This window comes from Pristiophorus japonicus, chromosome 17 (assembly GCF_044704955.1).
Source record: "Pristiophorus japonicus isolate sPriJap1 chromosome 17, sPriJap1.hap1, whole genome shotgun sequence".
In the NCBI taxonomy this organism is placed as follows: Eukaryota; Metazoa; Chordata; class Chondrichthyes; family Pristiophoridae; genus Pristiophorus; species Pristiophorus japonicus.
Genome location: NC_091993.1, coordinates 56,512,412 through 56,539,753, shown reverse-complemented (window position 1 = coordinate 56,539,753; position 27,342 = coordinate 56,512,412). Strand labels below are relative to the sequence as shown.

The window sequence follows — 27,342 nt, the reverse complement described above, 5'->3', positions numbered from 1 at the left end:
ATCTTGGTGACAAACGCAGGGCGAGGGGTCAAAGTGACCAGTCGGTACCACAGCATGGCGGCCACCAGCTGGTTTATGACCAGCGCTCGACCCCTGTAGGACAGCACTCGGAGCAGTCCTGTCCAGCGCCCTAGGCGAGCGGCAACCTTGGCCTCCAGCTCTTGCCAGTTCGCCTGCCAGGCTTCCTCGTCGGGGCTAAGGTAGACTCCCAGATAGAGGAGATGGGTCGTGCTCCAGGCAAAAGGCCTGAGCTCTCCGGCAGGGAGTCCACCTGCCACTGACCCACCAGGAGTCTGAACATTTCTCCCAGTTGATCCTGGCGGAGGATGCGGCCAAGTAAATCTCCTGGCACTCACGCATCCTCCGCAGGTCAGCGGGATCCTCTACCGCGAGGAGCACGTCATCGGCGTAAGCCGAGAGGACGACCTCCACGCCTGGCCCTTGCAGAGCCAGTTCCGTCAACCTTGTCTGCAGGAGGTGCAGGAAAGGCTCCACGCAAATGGCATATAACTGGCTGGACATGGGGCATCCCTGGCGCACCCCTCTCCCAAAGCGAAGGGGCGCCATCAAGGACCCGTTAACCTTAAACAGACACTCCACGGCGGCGTACAAAAGTCGGATCCGGGCGACGAAATGAATCCCGAACCTGAAAGCGCGCAGAGTCCCGAACAAATAGTCGTGATCCACCCTGTTGAACGCCTTCTCTTGGTCAAGAGACAGGAAGGCGACCGACAGACCAGCCTCCTGGGAATGATGGATGAGGTCCCGGACCAGATGGATGTTATCGTGGATTGTCCGGCCCAGTACCGTGTAGGACTGGTTGGTGTGGATCATGTGGTCCAGCACGGCGCCAAGGCGAGCAGGCATCGCTCTGGCAAAGATTTTGTAGTCCGTGCTGAGGAGGGAGACCGGGCACCAGTTCTTAAGGAGGCGGAGATCGCCCTTCTTAGGCAGCAGGACGATGACTGCCCTGTGCCAAGAGAGGGGCATCTCCCCGGTCGCTAGACTTTCCCCCAGGACCCGCACGTAGTCGCCCCCCCATGATGTCCCAGAATGCCCTGTGGAACTCCACGGTCAGCCCGTCCAGCCCCGGAGCTTTTCCCCTCGAGATCCAGTCGAGGGCGCCGGTCAGCTCAGGCATAGCGGAGCTTCCAGATTTTCGGCGCCCTCCGGGCTGACCTTCGGCAGGTCCTCCCACAAAACTCTACGCGCTTCCTCGCTGGACGCTCCGGAGAGAACAGAGCGACGTAATATTCACGGGCCCTGTTGTTGACGCCCTCCGGATCCGATAAAAGAGAGCCGTCGTCGGCCAGCAGCGTCAAGAGCTGCTTACGGACACTCTGTCTTTTTTCCAGTGAGTAGAAGAAGGGGGAGCCGCGGTGCAGACCCCGCAGGAACCGGATCCGCGACCTCACGAACGCGCCTCAGGACCCGACGAGCTGCAGGTCCTTCAGCGCGGCCTTCTTCGCTTCGTACACCGTCCGCAGGGCCGGGTCCTCGACGACTTGACCGAGACGGGACTCCAGGTCGAGAACCTCTTTTTCTAGGCGCCCGACCCTGGCCACCCGCCTCTTGGTCGACCCCCTCGCGTAATCTTGACAGAAGACGCGGACGTGATCCTTGCCCACGTCCCACCATAGCCTCAAGGAGGGGAAGCCCCCCTGCTTCCTTCTCCAGTCGGCCCAGAAATGACAGAACGAGTCCTGGAACTGCACGTCCTCCAACAGCTGGTTGTTAAAATGCCAGTATGCGGACCCCGTCCTCGCGCGGAGCGAAGCGAGCTCTGCCCACACCAGGTGGTGGTCCAAACACGGCACCGGCCGCCGGGACGCAGGAAACGTATGCCCGAGACACGTAAAGGCGGTCGATTCTGGACCATCCTACTCCAGGCCTCACCCAAGTAAAGGCGCTGAAGTCAGGGTGGAGAATTCGCCAGACGTCCACCAAGTCGAAGGACCCGACCAGGTCCCTCAACTTCTCAATAGCCGTCATGCTCTGTGGGGCACCGGAGCGGTCCCTCACCTCGAGGGTGCAGTTAAAATCCCCCCGGAGGACAATGCAGTCGCCGACGTCGACGGAGCCAAGAAGAGCGGACACTTCTTCGAAGAAGTGCGCTTGCTGCGGGCCGGGCTGAGAGGCGTACACGTTCACGAGATGGAGCGGCACGTCCCCCAGGCGAACCATGACGTGCAGCAAGCGGCCTGGCACGGGCTTCTCGACCCCCAAGATCTCCGACTGAAAATGCGGGGCCAGCAAGATGGCCACCCCACAAGAAGTGGCGGTGAGGTGGCTCATGCGGACCTCTCCTTGCCATTCCAGGAGCCACGTGGCTTCGTCTCCCGGAACGGTGTGGGTTTCTTGCAGGAAGCACACTGCATAATTCCCCTCCCGCAGGAGCGAAAATTTGTTAAATCTACGGCGTGCCTCTCTGCTGCCGTTGATGTTGAGGCTGGCTATGGTTATCTTCATGACAAAAGCAGAGTGCAACCTCGACCTAACCTATTGTGGGGGGGGAGTGGAGTCGTTTGTTGACCTCCACACCCTCAGCTGCACAGCGAGGAACCCTTTGAGCCAGCGCAGCTCAAGGTCTTGCGCCTTTGATAAGGGCCCGCCCATGGCCATGGTTTTAGCGGCGGCGCGGACGGACGCGATGAGCAGCCCCGGCTCGGACCATCTTTCCAGGGCCAGATGGGCTCGGTTGCGGCGACCCTGGCTCTGGACCAAAAAGTCCCGGAGTTTCTTCACAGGATTGAGGGGGGACTCAGCGGCGGGCACGAGGAGATCCACTTCCTCACTGGCGATGGAGGGGATTCCCCCGAGGCGGCTCAAGTTGTGAGGCGCCGGCTCACGAGGGAGGTTCCGGGGTTTAGCGCCGATGAGGAATTCCATCTGGATGGGGGTCAGTTCAGACGGGATCTCATCACGTGCTTGAGCCTCCTCGATGCACCGAACAGAGTCAGGGCCCAGAGCTGTTTTTAGCGAATCGATGGCATCGGCCGCGTGGCGGACGTCGACTGAATTTAGGCACCGCGCCAGCGTGCCTGGCGCCATCCAACCCGCTCCTCCACCATCGAGCAGATCCCTGACCCTGGTCGCCTCACCAGCCACAGCCCTCTCGTCCGACTGCCACCTAAAACCTCGGTCGTGGAGGTACGGATTCCCGAGCAGTGGCTCCTGCAGGACGACCACCACTCCAGCCGGTGGAGAGCTGCCCTTGGTGGAGACTTTGTTCCAGACCCTGGTGAGTTCCTTGTAAAAGACAGGCAACTCCTGGACGGTGGTCCTGACGCCCCCCATGCTCACAAACAGGAGCTGCATGTCGTAGCTTAGGCTGTGCTGCTGGCGGAAGAAATACATCGCCAGAGCACGCCACCTAGGAGGGGGCTCGACGTAAAGGTATCTCTGCAGGGTCTGAAGATAGAAAGTCGCGAGCTGGGCGCTGACGCACACCAACGACTGACCGCCCTCCCCAAGTGGGAGACTCAAGTCCGCGGCAGAGACCCAGTGCTTCCTGTTGTTCCAGAAGAAGTCCACCAGCTTCTTCTGTATCTTGGTGACAAACGCAGGGCGAGGGGTCAAAGTGACCAGCCGGTACCACAGCATGGCGGCCACCAGCTGGATTATGACTAGCGCTCGATCCCTGTAGGACAGCACTCGGAGCAGTCCTGTCCAGCTCCCTAGGCAAGCGGCGACCTTGGCCTCCAGCTCTTGCCAGTTCGCCGGCCAGGCTTCCTCGTTGGGGCTAACGTAGACTCCCAGATAGAGGAGATGGGTCGTGCTCCAGGCAAAAGGCCTGAGCTCCTCCGGCAGGAAGTCCACCCGCCACTGACCCACCAGGAGTCCGGAACATTTCTCCCAGTTGATCCTGGCGGAGGCTGCGGCCGAGTAAATCTCCTGGGACTCACGCATCCTCCGCAGGTCAGCGGGATCCTCTACCGCGAAGAGCACGTCATCGGCGTAAGCCGAGAGGACGACCTCCACGTCCGGCCCTTGCAGAGCCAGTCCCGTCAACCTCGTCCGCAGGAGGCGCAGGAAAGTCTCTACGCTGATGGCATATAACTGGCCGGACATGGGGCGTCCCTGGCGCACCCCTCTCCCAAAGAGAAGGGGCGCCGTCAAACAGACACTCCGCGGCGGCGTACAAAAGTCGGATCCGGGCGACGAAATGCGTCCCGAACCCGAAAGCGCGCAGAGTCCCGAACAGATAATCGTGATCCACCCTGTTGAATGCCTTCTCTTGGTCGAGAGATAGGAAGGCGACCGACAGACCAGCCTCCTGGGAATGATGGATGAGGTCCCGGACCAGATGGATGTTATCGTGGATTGTCCGGCCCGGGACCGTGTAGGACTGGTCGGGGTGGATCATGTGGTCCAGCACGGCGCCAAGGTGAGCAGACATCGCCCTGGTGAAGAATTTTGTAGTCCGTGCTGAGGGGGGAGACCGGGCGCCAGTTCTTATGGAGGCGGAGATCGCCCTTCTTCGGCAGCAGGACGATGACTGCCCTGCGCCAAGAGAGGGGCATCTCCCCGGTCGCTAGACTTTCCCCCAGGACCCGTGCGTAGACGCCTCCCAGGACATCCCAGAATTCCCTGTGGAACTCCACGGTCAGCCCATCCAGCCCCGAGGCTTTTCCCCTCGAGAGCCGGTCGAGGGTGCCGGTCAGCTCCGCCAGGCTTAGCGGAGCTTCCAGATTTTCGGCGCCCTCCGGGCTGACCTTCGGCAGGTCCTCCCACAAAACTCTACACGCTTCCTCGCTGGACGGCTCCGGAGAGAACAGAGCTCTGTAATATTCACGGGCCCTGTTGTTGACGCCCTCCGGATCCGAGACGAGAGAGCCTTCGTCGGCCAGCAGCGTCAAGAGCTGCTTACGGACACTCTGTTTTTTTTCCAGCGAGTAGAAGAAGGGGGAGCCACGGTCCAGATCCCGCAGGAACCGGATCCACGACCTCACGAACATGCCTCGGGACCCGATGAGCTGCAGGTCCTTCATGCGGCCTTCTTCGCTACGTACACCGTCCGCAGGGCCGGGTCCTCGACGACATGACCGAGACGGGACTCCAGGTCGAGCACCTCTTTTTCTAGGCGCCCGACCCTGGCCGCCCGCCTCTTGGTCGACCCCCTCGCGTACTCTTGACAGAAGACGCGGACGTGAGCTTTGCGCACGTCTCACCATAGCCTCAAGGAGGGGAAGCCCCCCTGCTTCCTTCTCCAGTGAGCCCAGAAACGACGGAACGAGTCCTGGAACCGCACGTCCTCCAGCAGGTGGTTGTTAAAATGCCAGTACGCGGACCCCGTCCTCGCGCGGAACGAAACGAGCTCCGCCCACACCAGGTGGTGGTCCGAACATGGCACCGGCCGCATGGAGGCCGCCGGGACGCAGGAAATGTATGCCCGAGACACGCAAAGGCAGTCGATTCTGGACCATCCTACTCCAGGCCTCCTCACCGTCCTCGCCAGACGTCCACCAAGTCGAAGGACCCGACCAGGTCCCTCAACTTCTCAATAGCCGTCATGCTCTGCGGGGCACCAGAGCGTTCACTCGCCTCGAGGGTGCAGGTAAAACCCCCCCCAGGACAATGCAGTCACCGACGTCGACGGAGCCAAGAAGAGCGGACACTTCTTCGAAGAAGCGCGCTTGCTGCGGGCCGGGCTGAGGGGCATACACGTTCACGAGATGGAGCTCCTCGACCCCCAAGATCTCCGGCTGAAAATGTGGGGCCAGCAAGATGGCCACCCCACAAGAAGTGGCGGTGAGGTGGCTCATGCGGACCTCTCCTTGCCATTCCAGGAGCCACGTGGCTTCATCTCCCGGATCGGTGTGGGTTTCTTGCAGGAAGCACACCACATATTTCCCCTCCCGCAGGAGCGAAAAATTGTTAAATCTACGGTGTGCCTTTCTGTCGCCATTGATGTTGAGGCTGGCTATGGTTATTTTCATGACAAAAGCATAGTGCAACCTCTACCTAACCTATTGTGGGGGGGGGGAGTGGAGTCGTTTTTTGACCTCCACTCCCGCAGCAGCCCAGCGAGGAACCTTTTGAGCCGGCGCAGCTCAAGGCTTTGCGCCTTAGGTAAGGGCCCGCCCGCGGCCATGGTTTTAGCGGCGGCGCGGAAGGACGCGATGAGCAGCACCGGCTCGGACCATTTTTCCCGGGCCAGATGGGCTCGGTTGCGGCGACCCTGGCTCTAGGCCAAAAAGTCCCGGAGTTCCTTTACAGGAATGAGGGGGGACTCAGCGGCGGGCACAAGGAGATCCACCGCCTCACTGGCGATGGACTCTAGATCTTCTCGCTCGTCCCCCACCGAGTCTCCGTCCCCCTCCGGGAGGTGGCCGCCAGCAGCCGGCCCGTCGATCGCACGAGGTACGGCAAATGGCCCGGCCGCTCCATCCGACCCTGGCTCTGTCCCGATCCCACCCCCAGGATCGTCGGCAGAGGAGTCCCCACTGGGCTCTTTTAAAAGTGGTGCTGGGTCAGGAAGCGACAGCGGAAGGGGTTCCTCCTCTGCCCCAGGAACTGGGGAAACCGGAGAAACCTGGTCAAAGAAATGTTCCAGGTCCTCCAATTCTCCCAGCTCCAAAGTAGGGGGCGAGGGTTGGTGTTCTTCTCCCTCCCCGCCTCCACCCCCCCGCCCAGCGTGTACAGAATCATTAAAATTGTTAACACTTTGTAATTCTTCCGGGTCGAGCGACTCCCGGGGGAAGTTGGTTAATAGCTGGGTCGGCTCAGGTTCGGCCTTTTCGGCCCTGCCCGCCTCAGTCCCCGGGACGCTCGACCCGGCGGCAACGCATTTCTCCGCTGGCCCCACGCCCCCCACGACAGGCAGATCTTCCACGCCATCCCCGGGAGGCAGAGGCTGGGCAGCCTTGACTGCCCCACCCTCCTCGGGGACAGATTCATCTCGCCTACGGCGCAGTTTGGGGGCGCTGGTAGGGGACCCGGGACACGCGGCAGGCACCAACTCCTCCGCGGAGGGATGTTGTTCCCCCTCCACCTCATTGGAGCGGCGCCTCCTTTTGTTCCTTTTCTTGCCTCTCTGCGGTAATGGTCAAGGGCTCGGGCACGGGCTCAGGGCACCCCGCGCTCGCCGGTGACAGGGTTGGGCTGAGCGCGGTGATCAGACTGTCTGGCGCACTGAGGGGACCCGCCTCGAGATGTTTCGCCTTCCACCGCGCCTTCTTTCCGGCCGGACGCTCTCCCTCCCCCCCACCGGAGGTTGTGAAAACAAAGGCCTCCGATGATGCCCGCGCACCCACAGCTCCCGGTATGCAGACGCAAATAGGGGGAGGGGTGGCGGCAGTGCCAGCATTGGCCGCCTTCGGTGGTTTGGGGGCCTTGGAGGTGGGGCAGTTCCTGCGAACGTGCCCCACCTCCCTACAGGCATGGCACCGCATGCCGTCCGACGTCCAGAAGACGCGGTAGGCAGTCCCCTCATGCACCACATTAAATGATCCCTCCGTCGTCTCCTCCCGCGGCAGTCGGACAAAGAGCTGGTGGCGGAAGGAGAACACGTGGCGCAGGCTGTTCTTCCTGAGGCCGAGCGGTATGGGGTTTATCCCTGACCTTACCTCCCCCAGTTGGTGTAGGTGATGGAGGAGGAGCTCAGCGGGAACAAAGGGCGGGACGTTGGAAAGGAATACCCTCTGCGCGGCGGCCTCGAGAAGGTCCACCGACAGGAACGTCCCACCCACCGTGAGCCCCTTTTCAAGGGCCAGGGACACCGCCTGCTCCGACCCCAGGAAGAACACCGCCTTCCCAGACATCTTGGAGGCTGCGACAATGGCCGAGGGGCCGACTACCCCAGCCATCGCCCGCACACACTCCTCGATGCTCATTGTGGGGTGAGTGTAGCTCTTGACCCCGTGTTTCTTTGTTATTAGTCTGAAAGGTGGCAGGGCAGCAGGAGGCACAGGAGGCGCCATGGATGTGGACACCGCCTGCGCATATGTCTTTGCTGGCCCTGCCACCGGCGTGGATGGGGTCGCCATCACGGGGTCCCTTTAAGGGCTACACCCACCCCAAAGTCACAGGCCTTAATGGTCTTAAATGGCCTCGTTGGTGTTTGAATAGAGGGAGCTCTGAAAGAGGCACACCTCTCCCCTAGTTGACGATTGGGGAGGGGCCTTGCTCCCTCTGCTCAGTTGTCTTGTCATTGATTTTTCCAATTAGGAGAAAGGGGCTCTCAGAGAGAGAGGGGAGAGACAGAGAGAGTGACAGAGAAAGAGAGAGTAGGGGGTGGGGTGGGAAAGAGGGAAGCTGTGAGGGCAGTTCTCCCCTCACAGTGATGGGTGGGTGTTGCTGGGGTGCACCCTCCAGATGGCAAACAAAACAGTCTTTGTAGATGGTCTTCGGGTGGGGGGAGAAGATGTCTTCACCTGGGGCAGCTGGAGCCACCCAGGCACAGCACTCCCAAAGATGTTAAATACGGTGATTAATCAATCTTCAGCAAGGTAGCTCCAGCTATCCCAGGCTAGGCAATGGGGGAGGGGTGCTTCAGTGGTGTGTGGGGCCTAGTTATTTAGCAAGACCCCCACACACACTTCCACACACACACAACCCGTGCGATGTTCTGGCCCTCTAGCAAGTCTTCTTTCCTCCCCCCACCGATATAACAAAGTCTTTCGGGGAATGCACCAATACACCCACCTGTAGAATAGTAATGGCTCTCCCTCCTTCCACACTGGATGTTGTTATTTCCACCTCTCTCCAACTCTCTGTAGAAGTAATAATGATGTTGAAATTTCTGCTCTCCTCCTCTCCCTCTGGATGAATTGAAATTGTAGTAAGCCCCATCCTCCTCTTCCTGGGCTGTTTCACAGGGCTCACAAAGGCCTTCCAGGCAGGAGCAACAGCAGGGAGCTCCTTCTCTCACTGCTCCAGGCTCCAAGTGAATAGGCCACGCCTCCAACAGCTCCACCATTGGTCCACAGAACTCTTTTTGAGAGGAAACTAAAACATTAAATCGTGTCCCCCCGATCTGGGGGACACACCAAACATTTTCAAGGCCCTTTTTTTTGTGTTTTTTTTTTGTTTTTTTTTTGTTTTTTTGTTTTTTTTTATAGTGTTTTTTTGGGCACTAAAATCCTATTTTTTTCTTCTCCAAGTGCCCCTATAAAAGGGGAGGGGGCCACTAAAAACACCGGCAATTAAAACAAATTAAACTTTAAAACATAAAATCAAACTAAAATTAGGTTGCCGGGCGTGATGATGCACTCCAGTCCCTCCGGTGCCCACTTCTCGTGGAAGGCCTCGGACCTACCCGCTCCTCTCCACACAGGGTGCCCAAAGATCAGAAGTGTGGGACTGAAGTGCAGCCAGAATTTCAGGAGCAGCCCCTTTAAATAATAAAACAGGGGCTGCAACCTCGTGCATTCGATAAAAACATGGAACGCGGACTCTTCCAGACCGCAGAAATTGCAGGCGGCCTGGAGCCCATGAACCGGCTTAAAAATTTATTGCACGGCACTGCTCCGTGCACCACCCTCCAGGCCAAGTCCCCGATAAATAGTGGGAGGACTCCCGCGTAGCGTGCCCTCCATCGGGCACCCCCACCTCCTCCGGATGGCAAGATTTGTACGCCATGGCGTGTTCGGACGGCAGGCGAGGATGGCAAAGTTGAGAGTGTGCAGGAGCAGCCCTTACAGGAAACCCCTCCGCACGGTACTGAAAGGCACGGAGGGGATTCCCCCGAGGCGGCTCAAGTTGTGAGGCGCCGGCTCACGAGGGAGGTTCCAGGGTTTAGCGCCGATGAGGAATTCCATCTGGACGGGGGTCAGTTCAGACGGGATCTCATCACGTGCTTGAGCCTCCTCGATGCACCGAACAGAGTCAGGGCCCAGAGCTGTTTTTAGCGAATCGATGGCATCGGCCGCGTGGCGGACGTCGACCGAATTTAGGCACCGCGCCAGCGTGCCTGGCAACATCCAGCCCGCTCCTCCACCATCGAGCAGATCCCTGACCCTGGTCACCTCACAAGCCACAGCCCTCTCGTCCGACTGCCACCTAAAACCTCGGTCGTGGAGGTACGCATTCCCGAGCAGTGGCTCCTGCAGGACGGCCACCACTCCAGCCGGTGGAGAGCTGCCCTTGGTGGAGACTTTGTTCCAGACCCTGGTGAGTTCCTTGTAAAAGACAGGCAGCTCCTGGACGGCGGTCCTGACGCCCCCCATGCTCACAAACAGGAGCTGCATGTCGTAGTTTAGGCTGTGCTGCTGGCGGAAGAAATACTTCGCCAGAGCACGCCACCTAGGAGGGGGCTCGACGTAAAGGTATCTTTGCAGGGTCTGAAGACAGAAAGTCGCGAGCTGGGCGCTGACGCACACCAACGACTGACCGCCCTCCCCAAGTGGGAGACTCAAGTCCGCGGCAGAGACCCAGTGCTTCCTGTTGTTCCAGAAGAAGTCCACCAGCTTCTTCTGTATCTTGGTGACAAACGCAGGGCGAGGGGTCAAAGTGACCAGCCGGTACCACAGCATGGCGGCCACCAGCTGGATTATGACTAGCGCTCGACCCCTGTAGGACAGCACTCGGAGCAGTCCTGTCCAGCTCCCTAGGCAAGCGACGACCTTGGCCTCCAGCTCTTGCCAGTTCGCCGGCCAGGCTTCCTCGTTGGGGCTAACGTTGACTCCCAGATAGAGGAGATGGGTCGTGCTCCAGGCAAAAGGCCTGAGCTCCTCCGGCAGGAAGTCCACCCGCCACTGACCCACCAGGAGTCCGGAACATTTCTCCCAGTTGATCCTGGCGGAGGCTGCGGCCGAGTAAATCTCCTGGCACTCACGCATCCTCCGCAGGTCAGCGGGATCCTCTACCGCGAAGAGCACGTCATCGGCGTAAGCCGAGAGGACGACCTCCACGTCCGGCCCTTGCAGAGCCAGTCCCGTCAACCTCGTCCGCAGGAGGCGCAGGAAAGTCTCTACGCAGATGGCATATAACTGGCCGGACATGGGGCATCCCTGGGGCGCCCCTCTCCCAAAGAGAAGAGGCACCATCAAGGACCCGTTAACCTTAAACAGACACTCCGCGGCGGCGTACAAAAGTCGGATCCGGGCGACGAAATGCGTCCCGAACCCGAAAGCGCGCAGAGTCCCGAACAGATAGTCGTGATCCACCCTGTCGAACGCCTTCTCTTGGTCGAGAGATACGAAGGCGACCGACAGACCAGCCTCCTGGGAATGATGGATGAGGTCCCGGACCAGATGGATGTTATCGTGGATTGTCCGGCCCGGGACCGTGTAGGACTGGTCGGGGTGGATCATGTGGTCCAGCACGGCACCAAGGCGAGCAGACATCGCCCTGGTGAAGAATTTTGTAGTCCGTGCTGAGGGGGGAGACCGGGCGCCAGTTCTTATGGAGGCGGAGATCGCCCTTCTTCGGCAGCAGGACGATGACTGCCCTGCGCCAAGAGAGGGGCATCTCCCCGGTCGCCAGACTTTCCCCCAGGACCCGCGCGTAGACGCCTCCCAGGACATCCCAGAATTCCCTGTGGAACTCCACGGTCAGCCCATCCAGCCCCGAGGCTTTTCCCCTCGAGAGCCGGTCGAGGGTGCCGGTCAGCTCCGCCAGGCTTAGCGGAGCTTCCAGATTTTCGGCGCCCTCCGGGCTGACCTTCGGCAGGTCCTCCCACAAAACTCTACACGCTTCCTCGCTGGACGGCTCCGGAGAGAACAGAGCTCTGTAATATTCACGGGCCCTGTTGTTGACGCCCTCCGGATTCGAGACGAGAGAGCCTTCGTCAGCCAGCAGCGTCAAGAGCTGCTTACGGACACTCCAGCGAGTAGAAGAAGGGGGAGCCGCGGTCCAGATCCCGCAGGAACCGGATCCACGACCTCACGAACATGCCTCGGGACCCGATGAGCTGCAGGTCCTTCATGCGGCCTTCTTCGCTACGTACACCGTCCGCAGGGCCGGGTCCTCGACGACATGACCGAGACGGGACTCCAGGTCGAGCACCTCTTTTTCTAGGCGCCCGACCCTGGCCGCCCGCCTCTTGGTCGACCCCCTCGCGTACTCTTGACAGAAGACGCGGACGTGAGCCTTGCGCACGTCTCACCATAGCCTCAAGGAGGGGAAGAACGCCTGCTTCCTTCTCCAGTGAGCCCAGAAACGACGGAATGAGTCGTGGAACCGCACGTCCTCCAGCAGCTGGTTGTTAAAATGCCAGTACGCGGACCCCGTCCTCGCGCGGAGCGAAGCGAGCTCCGCCCACAGCAGGTGGTGGTCCGAACATGGCACCGGCCGCGTGGAGGCCGCCGGGACGCAGGAAACGTACGCCCGAGACACGTAAAGGCGGTCGATTCTGGACCATCCTACTCCAGGCCTCCTCACCGTCCTCGCCAGACATCCACCAAGTCGAAGGACCCGATTAGGTCCCTCAACTTCTCAATAGCCGTCATGCTCTGCGGGGCACCAGAGCGTTCACTCGCCTCGAGGGTGCAGGTAAAACCCCCCCCAGGACAATGCAGTCACCGACGTCGACGGAGCCAAGAAGAGCGGACACTTCTTCGAAGAAGCGCGCTTGCTGCGGGCCGGGCTGAGGGGCGTACACGTTCACGAGATGGAGCTCCTCGACCCCCAAGATCTCCGGCTGAAAATGTGGGGCCAGCAAGATGGCCACCCCACAAGAAGTGGCGGTGAGGTGGCTCATGCGGACCTCTCCTTGCCATTCCAGGAGCCACGTGGCTTCATCTCCTGGATCGGTCTGGGTTTCTTGCAGGAAGCACACCACATATTTCCCCTCCCGCAGGAGCGAAAAATTGTTAAATCTACGGTGTGCCTTTCTGTCGCCATTGATGTTGAGGCTGGCTATGGTTATTTTCATGACAAAAGCATAGTGCAACCTCTACCTAACCTATTGTGGGGGGGGGGAGTGGAGTCGTTTTTTGACCTCCACTCCCGCAGCAGCCCAGCGAGGAACCTTTTGAGCCGGCGCAGCTCAAGGCTTTGCGCCGTAGGTAAGGGCCCGCCCGCGGCCATGGTTTTAGCGGCGGCGCGGAAGGACGCGATGAGCAGCACCGGCTCGGACCATTTTTCCCGGGCCAGATGGGCTCGGTTGCAGCGACCCTGGCTCTGGGCCAAAAAGTCCCGGAGTTCCTTTACAGGAATGAGGGGGGACTCAGCGGCGGGCACAAGGAGATCCACCGCCTCACTGGCGATGGACTCTAGATCTTCTCCCTCGTCCCCCACCGAGTCCCTGTCCCCCTCCGGGAGGTGGCCGCCAGCAGCCGGCCCGTCGATCGCACGAGGTACGGCAAACGGCCCGGCCGCTCCATCCGACCCTGGCTCTGTCCCGATCCCACCCCCAGGATCGTCGGCAGAGGAGTCCCCACTGGGCTCTTTTAAAAGTGGTGCTGGGTCAGGAAGCGACAGCGGAAGGGGTTCCTCCTCTGCCCCAGGAACCGGGGAAACCGGGGAAACCTAGTCAAAGAAATGTTCCAGGTCCTCCAATTCTCCCAGCTCCAAAGTAGGGGGCGAGGGTTGGTGTTCTTCTCCCTCCCCGCCTCCACCCCCCCCGCCCAGCGTGTACAGAATCATTAAAATTGTTAACACTTTGTAATTCTTCCGGGTCGAGCGACTCCCGGGGGAAGTTGGTTAACAGCTGGGTCGGCTCAGGTTCGGCCTTTTCGGGACTGCCCGCCTCAGTCCCCGGGACGCTCGACCCGGCGGCAACGCATTTCTCCGCTGGCCCCACGCCCCCCACGACAGCCTTGACTGCCCCACCCTCCTCGGTGACAGATTCATCTCGCCTATGGCGCAGTTTGGGGGCGCTGGTGGGGGACGCGGGACACGCGGCAGGCACCGGCTCCTCCGCGGAGGGATGTTGTTCCCCCTCCACCTCATTGGAGCGGCGCCTCCTTTTGTTCCTGGGGGGCGCGGAGGCATGGAGACCTCCATGTCTGCCGAGGCCTCCCGCTCCACTCCCCCCTTTTTCTTTTCTTGCCCGCGCCCAAGCCCCTCTGCGGTAATGGTCAAGGGCTCGGGCACGGGCTCAGGGCACCACGCGCTCGCCGGTGACAGGGTTGGGCTGAGCGCGGTGATCAGACTGTCTGGCGCACTGAGGGGACCCGCCGCGATATGTTTCACCTTCCTCCGCGCCTTCTTTCCGGCCGGACGCTCTCCCTCCCCCCGACCGGAGGTCGTGAAAACAAAAGCCTCCGATGATGCCCGCGCACCCACAGCTCCCGGTATGCGGACGCAAATAGGGGGAGGGGTGGCGGCGGTGCCAGCATTGGCCGCCTTCGGTGGTTTGGGGGCCTTGGAGGTGGGGCAGTTCCTGCGAACGTGCCCCACCTCCCTACAGGCATGGCACCGCACGCCGTCCGACGTCCAGAAGACGCGGTAGGCAGTCCCCTCGTGCACCACATTAAATGATCCCTCCGTCGTCTCCTCCCGCGGCAGTCGGACAAAGAGCTGGTGGCGGAAGGAGAACACGTGGCGCAGACTGCTCTCCCTGAGGCCGAGCGGTATGGGGTTTATCCCTGACCTTACCTCCCCCAGTTGGTGTAGGTGAGGGAGGAGGAGCTCAGCGGGAACAAAGGGCGGGACGTTGGAAAGGAATACCCTCTGCGCGGCGGCCTCGAGAGGGTCCACCGACAGGAACGTCCCGCCCACCGTGAGCCCCTTTTCAAGGGCCAGGGACACCGCCTGCTCCGACCCCAGGAAGAACACCGCCTTCCCAGACATCTTGGAGGCTGCGACAATGGCCGAGGGGCCGACTACCCCAGACATCGCCCGCACACACTCCTCGATGCTCATTGTGGGGTGAGTGTAGCTCTTGACCCCGTGTTTCTTTGTTATTAGTCTGAAAGGTGGCAGGGCAGCAGGAGGCGCCGTGGATGTGGACGCCGCCTGCGCGTACGTCTTAGCTGGCCCTGCCACCGGCGTGGATGGGGTCGCCATCACGGGGTCCCTTTAAGGGCTACACCCACCCCAAAGTCACAGGCCTTAATGGGCTTAAATGGCCTCGTTGGTGTTTGAACAGAGGGAGCTCTGAAAGAGGCACACCTCTCCCCTAGTTGACGTTTGGGGAGGGGCCTTGCTCCCTCTGCTCAGTTGTCTTGTAATTGATTTTTCCAATTAGGAGAAAGCGGCTCTCAGAGAGAGAGGGGAGAGACAGAGAGAGTGACAGAGAAAGAGGGAGGGGGAGTGGGAAAGAGGGAAGCTGTGAGGGCAGGTCTCCCCTCACAGTGATGGGTGGGTGTTGCTGGGGTGCACCCTCCAGATGGCAAACAAAACAGTCTTTGTAGATGGTCTTCGGGTGGGGGGAGAAGATGTCTTCACTTGGGGCAGCTGGAGCCACCCAGGCACAGCACTCCCAACGATGTTAAATAGGGTGATTAATCAGTCTTCAGCCAGGTAGCTCCAGCTATCCCAGGCTAGGCAATGGGGGAGGGGTGCTTCAGTGCTGTGTGGGGCCTAGTTATTTAGCAAGACCCCCACACACACTTCCACACACACACAACCCCCGCGATGTTCCAGCCCTCTAGCAAGTTTTCTTTCCTCCCCCCACCGATATAACAAAGTCTTTCGGGGAATGCACCAATACACCCATCTTTTGATGATGAAGTCTTTCCCTCCTTCCACACTGGATAGTTGTTGTTCTTTTCCCCCTCTCTCCAACTCTTTGTAAAAGTAATAATGATGTTGAATTTTCTGCTCTCCTCCTCTCCCTCTGGATGAATTGGAATTGGAGTAAGCCCCTTCCTCCTCTTCCTGGGCTGGTCTCAGGGTTCACAAAGGCCTTCCAGGCAGGAGCAACAGCAGGGAACTCCTTCCCTCACTGCTCCAGGCTCCAAATGATCAGGCGACGCCTCCAACAGCTCCACCCTTGTCTACAGAACTCTTTTTGGGAGGAAACTAAAACATTAAATCGTGTCCCCCTGATCTGGGGGACACACCAACCATTTTCAAGGCCCTTTTTTTTGTGTTTTTTTGGGGGGGGGTTTTTGTGTTTTTGTTTGTGTTTAGTTTTTTTTGGGGCACTAAAATCATATATTTTTTTTCTCCAAGTGCCCCCTATAAAAGGGGAGGGGGACACTAAAAATACCGGCAATTAAAACAAATTAAACTTTGAAACATAAAATCAAATTAAAATTTGGTTGCCGGGCATGATGATGCACTCCAGTCCCTCCGGTGCCCACCTCTCGCGGAAAGCCGCGAGCGTACAGGTGGACACCGCGTGCTCCATCTCCAAGGACACCCTGGCGCGGATGTACACGCGGAAGAGAGGCAGGCAGTCAGGCTGAACGACTCCCTCGACCGCCCGCTGCCTGGACCGGCTGATAGCACCCTTGGCCGTGCCCAGGAGCAGTCCTACGAGGAGGCCCTCGGACCTATCCGCTCCCCTCCGCACAAGGTGCCCAAAGATCAGGAGTGTGGGACTGAACTGCAGCCAGAATTTCAGGAGCAGTCCCTTTAAATAATTAAACTGGGGCTGCAACCTCTTGCATTCGATAAAAACATGGAACACGGACTCTTCCAGACCGCAGAAATTGCAGGCGGCCTGGGAGCCCGTGAACCGGCTTAAAAATTTATTGCACGGAACTGCTCCGTGCAGTACCCTCCAGGCCAAGTCCCCGATAAATAGTGAGAGGACTCCCGCGCAGAGTGCCCTCCATCAGGGACACCCGCCTCCTCCGGACGGCAAGAAGGTACGCCATGGCGTTTCCGGATGGCAGGCGAGGATGACCAAGTTGAGAGTGTGCAGGAGCAGCCCGTACAGAAAACCCCTCCGCGCGGAACTGAAAGGCACGGAGGGGATTTCCCCGAGGCGGCTCAAGTTGGGAGGCGCCGGCTCCTGAGGGAGGTTCCCGGGTTTGGTGCCGATGAGGAATTCCATCCGGACGGGGGTCAGTTCGGAAGGGATCTCCCCATGTGCTTGAGCCTCCTCGATGCACCTAACGGAGTCAGGCCCAGAGCTGTTTTTAGCGACTCGATGGCATCGGCCATGCGGCGGATGTCGTCCTAATTTCGGCGCCGCGCCATTGTGTCTGGCGCCATCCAGCCCGCTCCTCCAGCATCAAGCAGGTCCCTGACCCTGGTCACCTCACCAGCCACAGCCCTCTCGTGGAGGTACGCATTCCCGAGCAGCGGCTTCTGCAGGACGGCCGCCACTCCAGCCGGTGGAGAGCTGCGCTTGGTGGAGACTTTGTTCCAGACCCTGGTGAGTTCCTTGTAAAAGAGAGGCAGCTCCTGGACGGCGGTCCTGACATCCCCCATGCTCACAAACAGGAGCTGCATGTCGTAGTTGAGGCCGTGCTGCTGGCGGAAGAAATACGTCGCCAGAGCACGCCACCTAGGAAGGGGCTCGACGTAAAGGTATCTCTGCAGGGTCTGAAGACGGAAAGTCGCGAGCTGGGTGCTGACGCACATCAACGACTGACCGCCCTCCCCAAGCGGGAGACGCAAGACTGCAGCAGAGACCCAGTGCTTCCTGTTGTTACAGAAGAAGTCCACCAGCTTCTTCTGTACCTTGGTGACAAACGCAGGTGGAGGGGTCAAAGTGACCAGTCGGTACCACAGCATGGCAGCAACCAGCTGGTTTATGACTGGCGCTCGACCCCTGTAGGACAGCACTCGGAGCAGTCCTGTCCAGCGCCCTAGGCGAGCGGCGACCTTGGCCTCCAGCTCTTGCCCGTTTGCCGGCCAGGCTTCCTCGTCGGGGCTAAAGTAGACTCCCAGATAGAGGAGATGGGTCGTGCTCCAGGCAAAAGGACTGAACTCCTCCGGCAGGGAGTCCACCCGCCATTGACCCACCAGGAGTCCGGAACATTTCTCCCAGTTGATCCTGGCGGAGGATGCGGCCGAGTAAATCTCCTGGCACTCACGCATCCTCCGCAGGTCAGCGGGATCCTCTACCGTAAGGAGCACGTCATCGGCGTAAGCTGAGAGGACGACCTCCACGCCCGGCCCTTGCAGAGCCAGTCCCGTCAACCTCGTCCGCAGGAGGTGCAGGAAAGGCTCCACACAGATGGCATATAACTGGCCGGACATGGGGCATCCCTGGCGCACCCCTCTCCCAAAGCGAAGGGACGCCGTCAAGGACGTCAAGGCTGAACAGTCCAATACGCGAGCCACAGACTCTGTCACAGGTGGGACAGACATTCACCAGGGGAAGTGGGGGGGGGCAGGACTTATTTGCCACACGCTCTTTCCACTATCTGCACTTGATTTCTGCATGCTTTCGGCAATGAGACTTGAGGTGCTCAGCGCCCTCTTGGATGCACTTCCTCAACTTAGGGCGGTCTTGGGCCAGCGACTCCCAGGTGTCAGTAGAGATGTTACAGTTTATCAGGGAGGCTTTGAGGGTGTTCTTGTAGCATTTCCGCTGCCCACCTTTGGCTCGTTTGCAGTGAAGGAGCTCCGAGGAGAGCACTTGCTTTGGGAGTCTCGAGTCTGGCATGCGAACTTTGTGGCCTGCCCATCGGAGCTAATCGAGTGTGGTCAGTGCTTCAATGCTGGGGATGTTAGTCTGGCCGAGGACACTGATGTTGGTGCACCTGTCCTCCCAGGAGATTTCTAGGATCTTGCTGAGACATCGTTGGTGATATTTCTCCAGCAACTTGAGTTGTCTACTGTACATGGTCCATGTCTCCGAGCCATACAGGAGGGCAGGTATTGCTATAGCCCTGTAGACCATGAGCTTGGTGGCAGTTTTGAGGGCCTGGTCTTCAAACAGGCGGCTGAAGGCTGCACTGGCGCACTGAAGGCGGTGTTGGATCTCGTCGACGATGCCTGCTCTTGTTGATAGGAGGCTCCTGAGATATGAGAAGTGGTCCACGTTGTCCAGGGCTGTGCCATGGACCTTGCTGACTGGGGGGCAGTGCTGTGCGGTGAGGAAAGGTTGGTAGAGGACCTTTGTCTTACGGATGTTTAGCATAAGGCCCATGCTTTTGTATGCCTCAGTAAATACGTCGACTATGTCCTGGAGTACAGCCTCTGTATGTGCGCAGACGCAGGCGCCGTCCGCGTACTGTAACTCGATGACAGAGGTCGGGGTGGTCTTGGATCTGGTCTGGAGATGGCGCAGGTTGAACAGCTTCCCACTGGTTCTGTAGTTTAATTCCACTCCAGCGGCTATACACAATCCATATACACAACATCAAATGCACTACCCTCATTACCCTTCTCCATTACGTAATCAAATAACTCAATCAAGTTAGTCAAACATGATTTGCCTTTAACAAATCAGTGTTGGCTTTCATTTATTAACCCATATTTTTCTAAGTGCCAATTAATGTTGTCTAAGATTAATGTCTCTAAAAGTTTTCCCACCACCGACGGTGGGCTAACTGAGCTGAATTCTGGGTTTATCCCTCTCCCCTTTTGTGAACAGGTGTGTAACATTTGCCATGCTCCAGTCATTGGGCACTATTCTTATATCTAAGGAGGATTGGAAGATTGTGGCCAGAGCCTCCACAATTTCTTCCCTCAACAACGTAGGATACATCTCATCTGGGCCGGGTGACTTAGCTACTTGGAACGGTGCCAACCTTTTAAGTATCTCTTTATCTATTTTTATCCGATCCAATTTCTCTACTACCTCCTCATTTACTGTGAAGTTTTAATGATTCCCAATAACTCAGCGAGTGAATGTACCCTGTAGTTTCAGAATCATATCGAATAAGGTTTGTTGATTCCAGCTGGGGAAACGCAGTTAGTCTGGATACAACGAGCAGGATGCTACCATTTCATTACTTCGGGTTGATCCCAGCTGGAAAGAGTGAATTCCATTGGGGTTCTCCCATTGAGTGGAAATACCAGAAAAAGCAGCGCAAGTTTACGCCATTTTCCCAAAGTTTCTGGAGGTCTTACGGCAGCCAAGCCCATCACCCTAGAATGCCCCGAATTTCCCTTGTGCATTGCCCTTCTGCACAGGTGTGTTGCCTGCACATGTGGATCTGTGTGCGTCTGGTACAATTTTAAAGGGGGTGCAAGAACCCTTGGGGGGGGTTTGTGCACACATCTTTGGCAGGACAAATTAACAAAGCAGTTACTATAGCATATCAAATTCTGAGCTTTATAAATAGAGGCATAGCGTACAAAAGCCAGGAGGTTATGCTAAACCTATATAAAACATTAGTTTGGCCCCAGCTGGAGTACTTTTTTTAATTCGTTCATGAGATGTGGGTGTCGCCGGCAAGGCCAGCATTTATTGCCTATCCCTATTTGCCCTTGAGAAGCTGGTGGTGAGCCGTCGCCTTGAACGGCTGCAGTCCGTACAGTGAAGATTCACCCACAGTGCTGTAGGGAAGGAATTCCAGGATTTTCACCCAGCGATGATTAAGGAATGGCGATATATTTCCAAGTTAGGTTGGTATATGACTTGGAGGGGAGCGTGGAGGTAATCCAATGTGCCTGCTGCCCTTGTCATTCTAGGTGACAAAGGTCGTTGATTTGGAAAGTGCTACTGAAGAAGCCTTGGCGAGTTGCTGCAGTGCATCTTGTAGATGGTACACACGGCAGCTACATTGCGCAGGTGATGGAGGGAGTTAGTGTTGAAGTTGATGGATCAGGTGTCAATCAAGTGGGCTGCTTTGTCCTGGATAGTGTCGAGGTTCTTGAGTGTTGTTGGAGCTGCACTCATCCAGGCAAGTGGAGAGTATTCCATCACACTCCTATCTTGTGCCTTGTGGATAGTTGAAAGGCTTTCGGGAGTCAGGAGGTGAGACACTCGCTGAAGAATATCCAGCCTCTGACCTACTCTTATAGACACAATATTTAAATGGCTTAAGTTTCTGGTCAATGGTGACTCCCAGGGTACTGATGGTGGGAGATTTGGTGATGGTAATGCGGTTGAATGTCAAGGGGCAGTGGTTAGACTCTCTTGTGGAGGTGGTCATTGCCTGGCACTTGTTACTTGCTACTTACCCCATCATCATAGGCAGTCCCTTCCATTCTCCACCAGGATGACCTGAGGGCGCTCCAGTTCTTCCTCGAGCAGAGGCCCAACCAGTCCCCATCCACCACCACCTTCCTCCGCCTGACTGAACTTGTTCTCACATTGAACAACTTCCCCTTTAACTCCACTCACTTCCTCCAAATTAAAGGTGTTGCTATGGGAATCCGCTTGGGTTCTTGCTATGCCTGCCTTTTCGTGGGATATGTGAAACATTCTTTGTTCCAGTCATACTCGGGTCCCCTCTCTCACCCTTTTTTCCGGTACATTGATGACTGTATCGGTGCCGTTTCCTGCTCCTGCCCTGAACTTGAAAATTTCATTCACTTTGCATCCAATTTCCACCCTTCCCTCACCTTCACATTGTCCATCTCCGACTCTTCCCTTCCCTTCCTTGACTTCTCCATCTCCATTTCTGGGGATAGGCTTTCGACCAGTATCCACGATAAGCCCACTGACTCCTACAGCTGCCTGGATTACACTTCCTCCCACCCCGCTTCCTGTAAGGACTCCATTCCATTTTCCCAGTTCCTCCGTCTCCGTCGCATCTGCTCCGAAAACGCCACCTTTCACACTAGTGCCTCTGACATCTCTTCCTTTTTCCTCAACCGAGGATTCCCCTCCGCCGTGATTAACATGGCCCTTGATCGAGTCCATTCTATTTCCCACACCTCTACTCTCACTCCTTCCCCTCCCTCTCAGAACCACAACAGGGTTCCCGTCATCCTCACCTTTCACCCCACCAGCCTCCATGTTCAACGGATCATCCTCTGCCATTTTCACCACCTCCAGCGTGATCCCACCACCAATCATATCTTCCCCTCCCCTCTCAGCATTCCGAAGGGACCGTTCCCTCCGCGACACCCTGGTCCATTCCGCAGTCACCCCCAGCCCCCTCTCCCCTTCCCACGGCACCTTCCCGTGCAAGTGCAGGAGATGCAACACCTGCCCTTTTACCCCCTCCCCTTCCCACTGTCCAGGGCCCCAAATACTCCTTCCAGGTGAAACAGCGATTTACTTGTACTTTGTAGTGTACATAGATACCTTTAGCAAATGACTCCATGAGGCAGGGTATGATACTGAAACTGTGTAGACCTGTAGTCCTTTATTTGCAGTTCCTCGAGTGAGGACACCAAGCTGTGAGCTCCTTTTTATACTGGGTTATCTGCAGTGTGCAGGTAACCCTTAGGTCTCCAGCAGCAGCACCCTCTGGTGTACAGGTAAGGTGTGTACAGTGCAAGGGTACATTCAGTGTTGCATAACAGTGTTGCAGACATCACACAGTATACAGGCATGCACATACAACAATACTCCCCCCTAAGCATTTTTCATATCCTTATTGTCATGACATGGGGAGGTGATGAGTGGTGGGCTATGGGAGGTTGTGGTGAGGGTTGTGTGGTTGCCAGGTGTGACCCCTGTACTTGAGGCTGGTCTCGTATGTTTCCCCTCCCTCACACACAGACCAAGTGGGTGTCACTGTTGTGGGGGGTAGCCACGGCAGCAGTGGGTGGTGTGTATACACTGATGTGGGTAGTTGTGGGGTGGTGGGCAAGGCCACAAGACTGAGTGGGCTCCTTGTCCACCAATGGGGATGAGGGTCAGGTCATCCCAGGATTTGCCATGGAAGCTGGAGGGTATTGGCCTCACGCTCCTGGTGTTGGCCCTGGTAGCCAGGGGTTGTAGGGCTGGTCTGGTGCAGGTTGCCATTGGTGGTGGCTGGGCTGCCCATTGGCCACTGTCCCTGTAGTGGGTGTGCTCCCACTGGGTGTATGTGTCCTGCAAGGGGCATCACATTCGTTCCAAAGGTCCAGGCTACATGGTCAGATAGCCTGCTGGACCTGGGGGTCTCCCACAGGAGGATTCCATTGGCATCAGCATGGTCCCTGTAGGACCCAATGTCCTTTGGCAGTGTCCTACCAGTATACATGACACCTTGGCTCTGATCACACATAGTCGAGCATGCATTGTACATTCTAGCATTTGCATCACTTTTGGGTGTCCTGGTTTCAACAGACATGGTTACATTAGGCATTTCACATTCTCTATCATTATTGTTAAGCATAATAAACTTGTTCTTAACCTTATTGACACATGCATTCATCTCATTAGTCACATTAGTTAAACCAGCATCACAAGTCATGGTTACATTGCATGCATTTTCATACTTGCACCCTTTAATTGCATCTTTAGCTTTAAAGTCCTTGTACTCAAATAGTTGAAACTGTCCCTTTAAATTTATTTGGTTACCAGTCTCCTTTAAGGGAGCCTCCCAATCCGATTGGCCGCTCGGTGCCATGTGTCGCTCCTCCAACGCTGCCCCTCGTGGTATGGCCGCGACCATTTTGATTACAGGTTCTGCTCCTCGTGGTGCGGCCGCCATCTTCTGGCTCTCCTGCTCTTTTCTTCCACAGGTTCGACACTGGACGTTGGGAATCAATTTCTTTTGTCGATGTTCACCTCTTGGAGTCCTGCTCCAGTCCGGAAAATGGAGTTTGGATGCTCGGTCTTGGAGATTTTGCTGTGGTGTTGTGGAGTCATGCCGCGCCGTCGAGCTGGACAATGGAACCTCCGGATGCAGCGATGGATCCATGTTCGAGGTCGATTGCCGGGGACCAGAAGCCGTCGCCACTTCGCCTGATGTGGATCGGGTTCATCCAATTCCTGCCCAGCAACGTGGGACTGTTGCCGGCTACAATCCACAGGGGAAGTTTGTTCAACACGCCACCCTGGGAGACCTGGACATTCGCGCTGCCAACGACTGGGATTTTACCTTTACTGTAGGTGAGGAGCTGCGCCTGGACAGGAGACAGTTTCGGTAGATTGGCGGGATTTATCCAAAGTTTTTCAAAGGTCATTTGGCTCATCATAGACTGGCTCACCCCATGTCGATTTCCATGGAGACTGGGACCCTGTTGATGTCCACTTCCATCGTCCATGGAGAACTTTCAGTGGAGCAAGTATTAATTCCATACTCTTCTCCCAGGGTTTGAGCAACTTCACCATCATCTGTGTCGGAGCCCTGGTGATCAGCCACTCATCAGACACACGGTGAGTACAGCTTTTTCTGCACATTCTTTGGAGGTGCCCTTTTTCTTTGCAGCCTTTGCATGCATAGTCTTTGTAGTGGCACTGGTGGGCCCTGTGGTTTCCTCCACAGTGCCAGCACGGGGCCATCCGGTTTGCCCCATGTGGCGAACTCAGGGTTGCTGGACTCGGGGCAGCCTTCCTGCCTTTCGAAGTATCCATGCGGTGCACTGCGCTCGCCGGTTTAGAGTTCTGGGTCAGTATTCGCTTGGAGTCGCCGGCCGAAACCATGTAGGCCTGGCTCACTTGGATTGCTTTCTGCAGGGTGACCATGATGTCAGCAGAGAGCAACTTGTGCAGGAGGTCCTCGTGGCTGATTCCAATGATGAATCTGTCCCTTAGGGCTTCATTTAGGTGGTCTCCAAAATCACACGGTGCAGCATACTTAGCAATTTCTTGGCCCTCAGGTCGCCAGTAAGTGTAGAACCGATGCCTGGCTGTGAGGATGCTTTCTTTCGGTTTTAGTTGTTCCTGTATGAGTGTTACAAGCTCCTAATAGCTTTTGGTGGTTGTCTTCGCTGGGGCTAGCAAGTCCCTGACGAGACAATGGATGGAGGGCCCACAACTGCTAAGCAGGATGGCCCTGGGCTTATTCGGTGGTGTAGCTGTGTTCCCATCCAGGTCATTGGCTATAAAGAAATGTTTCAATCTTTCCACAAAAGCATCCCAATCTTCGCCTTCTGTAAATTGCTGAAAGTTGCTGAGGTTAGACATGTTGAGCGTGTAGTTCGTGACCTCGTATCCTCATCGCCAGTTGTAGTGTATGTAGATATCTTTAGCAAATGACTCCATGAGGCAGGGTATGATACTGAAACTGTGTAGACTTAAGTCCTTTATTTGCAGCTCCTCGAGTGAGGACACCAAGCTGTGAGCTCCTTTTTATATTGGGTTGCCTGCAGTGTGCAGGTAACCCTTAGGTCTCCAGCAGCAACGCCCTCTGGTGTACAGGTAAGGTGTGTACAGTGTAAGGGTACATTTAGTGTGGCATAACAATGTTATAGACATCATACAGTAAACAGGCATGCATATACAACATTTTGCAATGTAGTATACTGTATTCGCTGCTCACGATGTGGTCTCCTCTACATTGGGGAGACCAAACGTAGATTGGGTGCCCACTTTGCGGAGCGCCTCCGTTCAGTCCATGAGTGTGGCCCTGAGCTTCCAGTCACCTGTCACTTTAGTTCCCCACTCCACTCCCACTCCCACTCTGACCTCTCCGTCCTCGGTCTCCTGTACTGTTCCAACGGAGCTCAACACAAGCTCGAGGAACAGCACCTCATCTTTCGTTTAGGCACCTTACAGCCTTCTGAACTCAACATCAAATTCAACAATTTCAGAGCGTATAATCTCTGGTCATCTTTGGCTCCCTTCTCCCCCCCCCCCCCCCCCCCCAATGTTATGTTTTTTTTCTCTTTTTCTTCTCGTTTATTTCTCTTTGTCTCCAATGGCAGCTGGTCATTACTCTGCCATTGACACCCTATCCATCTTAAACTTTTTCTAACTTCTATCATTATCATTTCAATTTGTCCCCTCATCCCTTTTGTCTCTCTAATCTCTTCTGCCTTCCATCCTGTCACAGACCTTCCCTTTTGTTCTTTCCTCCCCTCCCCCTTTCAGTGCTTAAGAATGTGCTCGTTTCGAACATGTGGCAGTTCTGACAAAGGGTCGTCGACCTGAAACGTTAACTCTGTTTTTCTCTCCATAGATGCTGCCTGACCAGCTGAGATTTCCAGCATTCTCTGTTTTTATTACCTCAAACACTACTTCCAGGTGAAACAGCGATTTACTTGTACCTCTTTCAATTTAGTATACTGTATTCGCTGCTCACGATGTGGTTTCCCACACGCTACCAGGCCTCCCAGCCCTGCTCCCAGCGGACCAAAAAGTAAAAATTCCTCCCTGTGTGTTGCAGTAAGGATTTTTCAATCTTATTGGTTTAGGAGACACACCGTGGCTTGCCAAGTTCACACAGGTCCCAGATCCCCTGTAGAGGGTGCTACTCTGCTTTGACTGCTTTATAACCGTAAATCGCAGTGTAAAATTCTGTGGGTAATTGTAATGAATGGCAAGTGTTGTTTGCTGCTGACCACAAATTGCATGGCCCATATCTTTAGTCATGCCGGGATTTCTAGCTTGGGATGGCCTTCCTTTCTGTCTCATAGGAATGTGTCTAGTCCGTACCCAAACTATCTCCTTGAAGGCCTCGCATTTTAATTTGCTGATTTACTTACCAATTTTTGTTACCAATTCATTTGGGCCAAATCCCTTTTCAACTCACTGAAATGAACCCTATTCCAATTGAGTATCTTCCCTGATGTTTCTTGCCATTTTCCATAACAACTCTAAATCTCATAGTGTTCTGATCACTGTATGAAAGATGCTCCACTTGCCCCCCTTCATTCCCCAGCACTAGATCCAGCTTCCTTCCCGGTTGGGCTGGAAACACACTGGTCCAAAGTTTTCCTGCACACATTTCAATATGTTGTAATGGCGGAAACACAGCAGCCAATAGTAGCACAGATGTGAGGTTATCCACTTTGGTGGTAAAAACAGAGAGACAGACTATTATCTGAATGGTGACAGATTAGGAAAAGGGGAGGTGCAAAGAGACCTGGGTGTCATGGTACATCAGTCATTGAAGGTTGGCATGCAGGTGCAGCAGGCGGTTAAGAAAGCAAATGGCATGTTGGCCTTCATAGCAAGGGGATTTGAGTACAGGGGCAGGGAGGTGTTGCTACAGTTGTACAGGGCATTGGTGAGGCCACACCTGGAGTATTGTGTACAGTTTTGGTCTCCTAACCTGAGGAAGGACATTCTTGCTATTGAGGGAGTGCAGCGAAGGTTCACCAGACTGATTCCCGGGATGGCGGGACTGACCTATCAAGAAAGACTGGATCAACTGGGCTTGTATTCACTGGAGTTCAGAAGAATGAGAGGGGACCTCATAGAAACATATAAAATTCTGACGGGGTTAGACAGGTTAGATGCAGGAAGAATGTTCCCAATGTTGGGGAAGTCCAGAACCAGGGGTCACAGTCTAAGGATAAGGGGTAAGCCATTTAGGACCGAGATGCGGAGGAACTTCTTCACCCAGAGAGTGGTGAACCTGTGGAATTCTCTACCACAGAAAGTTGTTGAGGCCAATTCACTAAATATATTCAAAAAGGAGTTAGATGAGGTCCTTACTGCTAGGGGGATCAAGGGGTATGGCGAGAAAGCAGGAATGGGGTACTGAAGTTGAATGTTCAGCCATGAACTCATTGAATGGCGGTGCAGGCTAGAAGGGCCGAATGGCCTACTCCTGCACCTATTTTCTATGTTTCTATGTTTCTATCCCACAAACGGCATATATTTTTTTA

At 56.3% G+C, this 27,342-nt stretch overlaps 1 long non-coding RNA gene across 1 annotated transcript in view; it reads left to right on the top strand.

The window, feature by feature from the left end:
- Positions 1 to 27,342, top strand: part of LOC139227748 (uncharacterized) — a 56,328-nt gene that overhangs the window by 14,649 nt on the left and 14,337 nt on the right. Inside the window, exon 2 of the long non-coding RNA XR_011587461.1 lies at positions 25,689 to 25,753. This is a non-coding gene — a long non-coding RNA (uncharacterized lncRNA). The remainder of the gene's footprint in view (positions 1 to 25,688; positions 25,754 to 27,342) is intronic.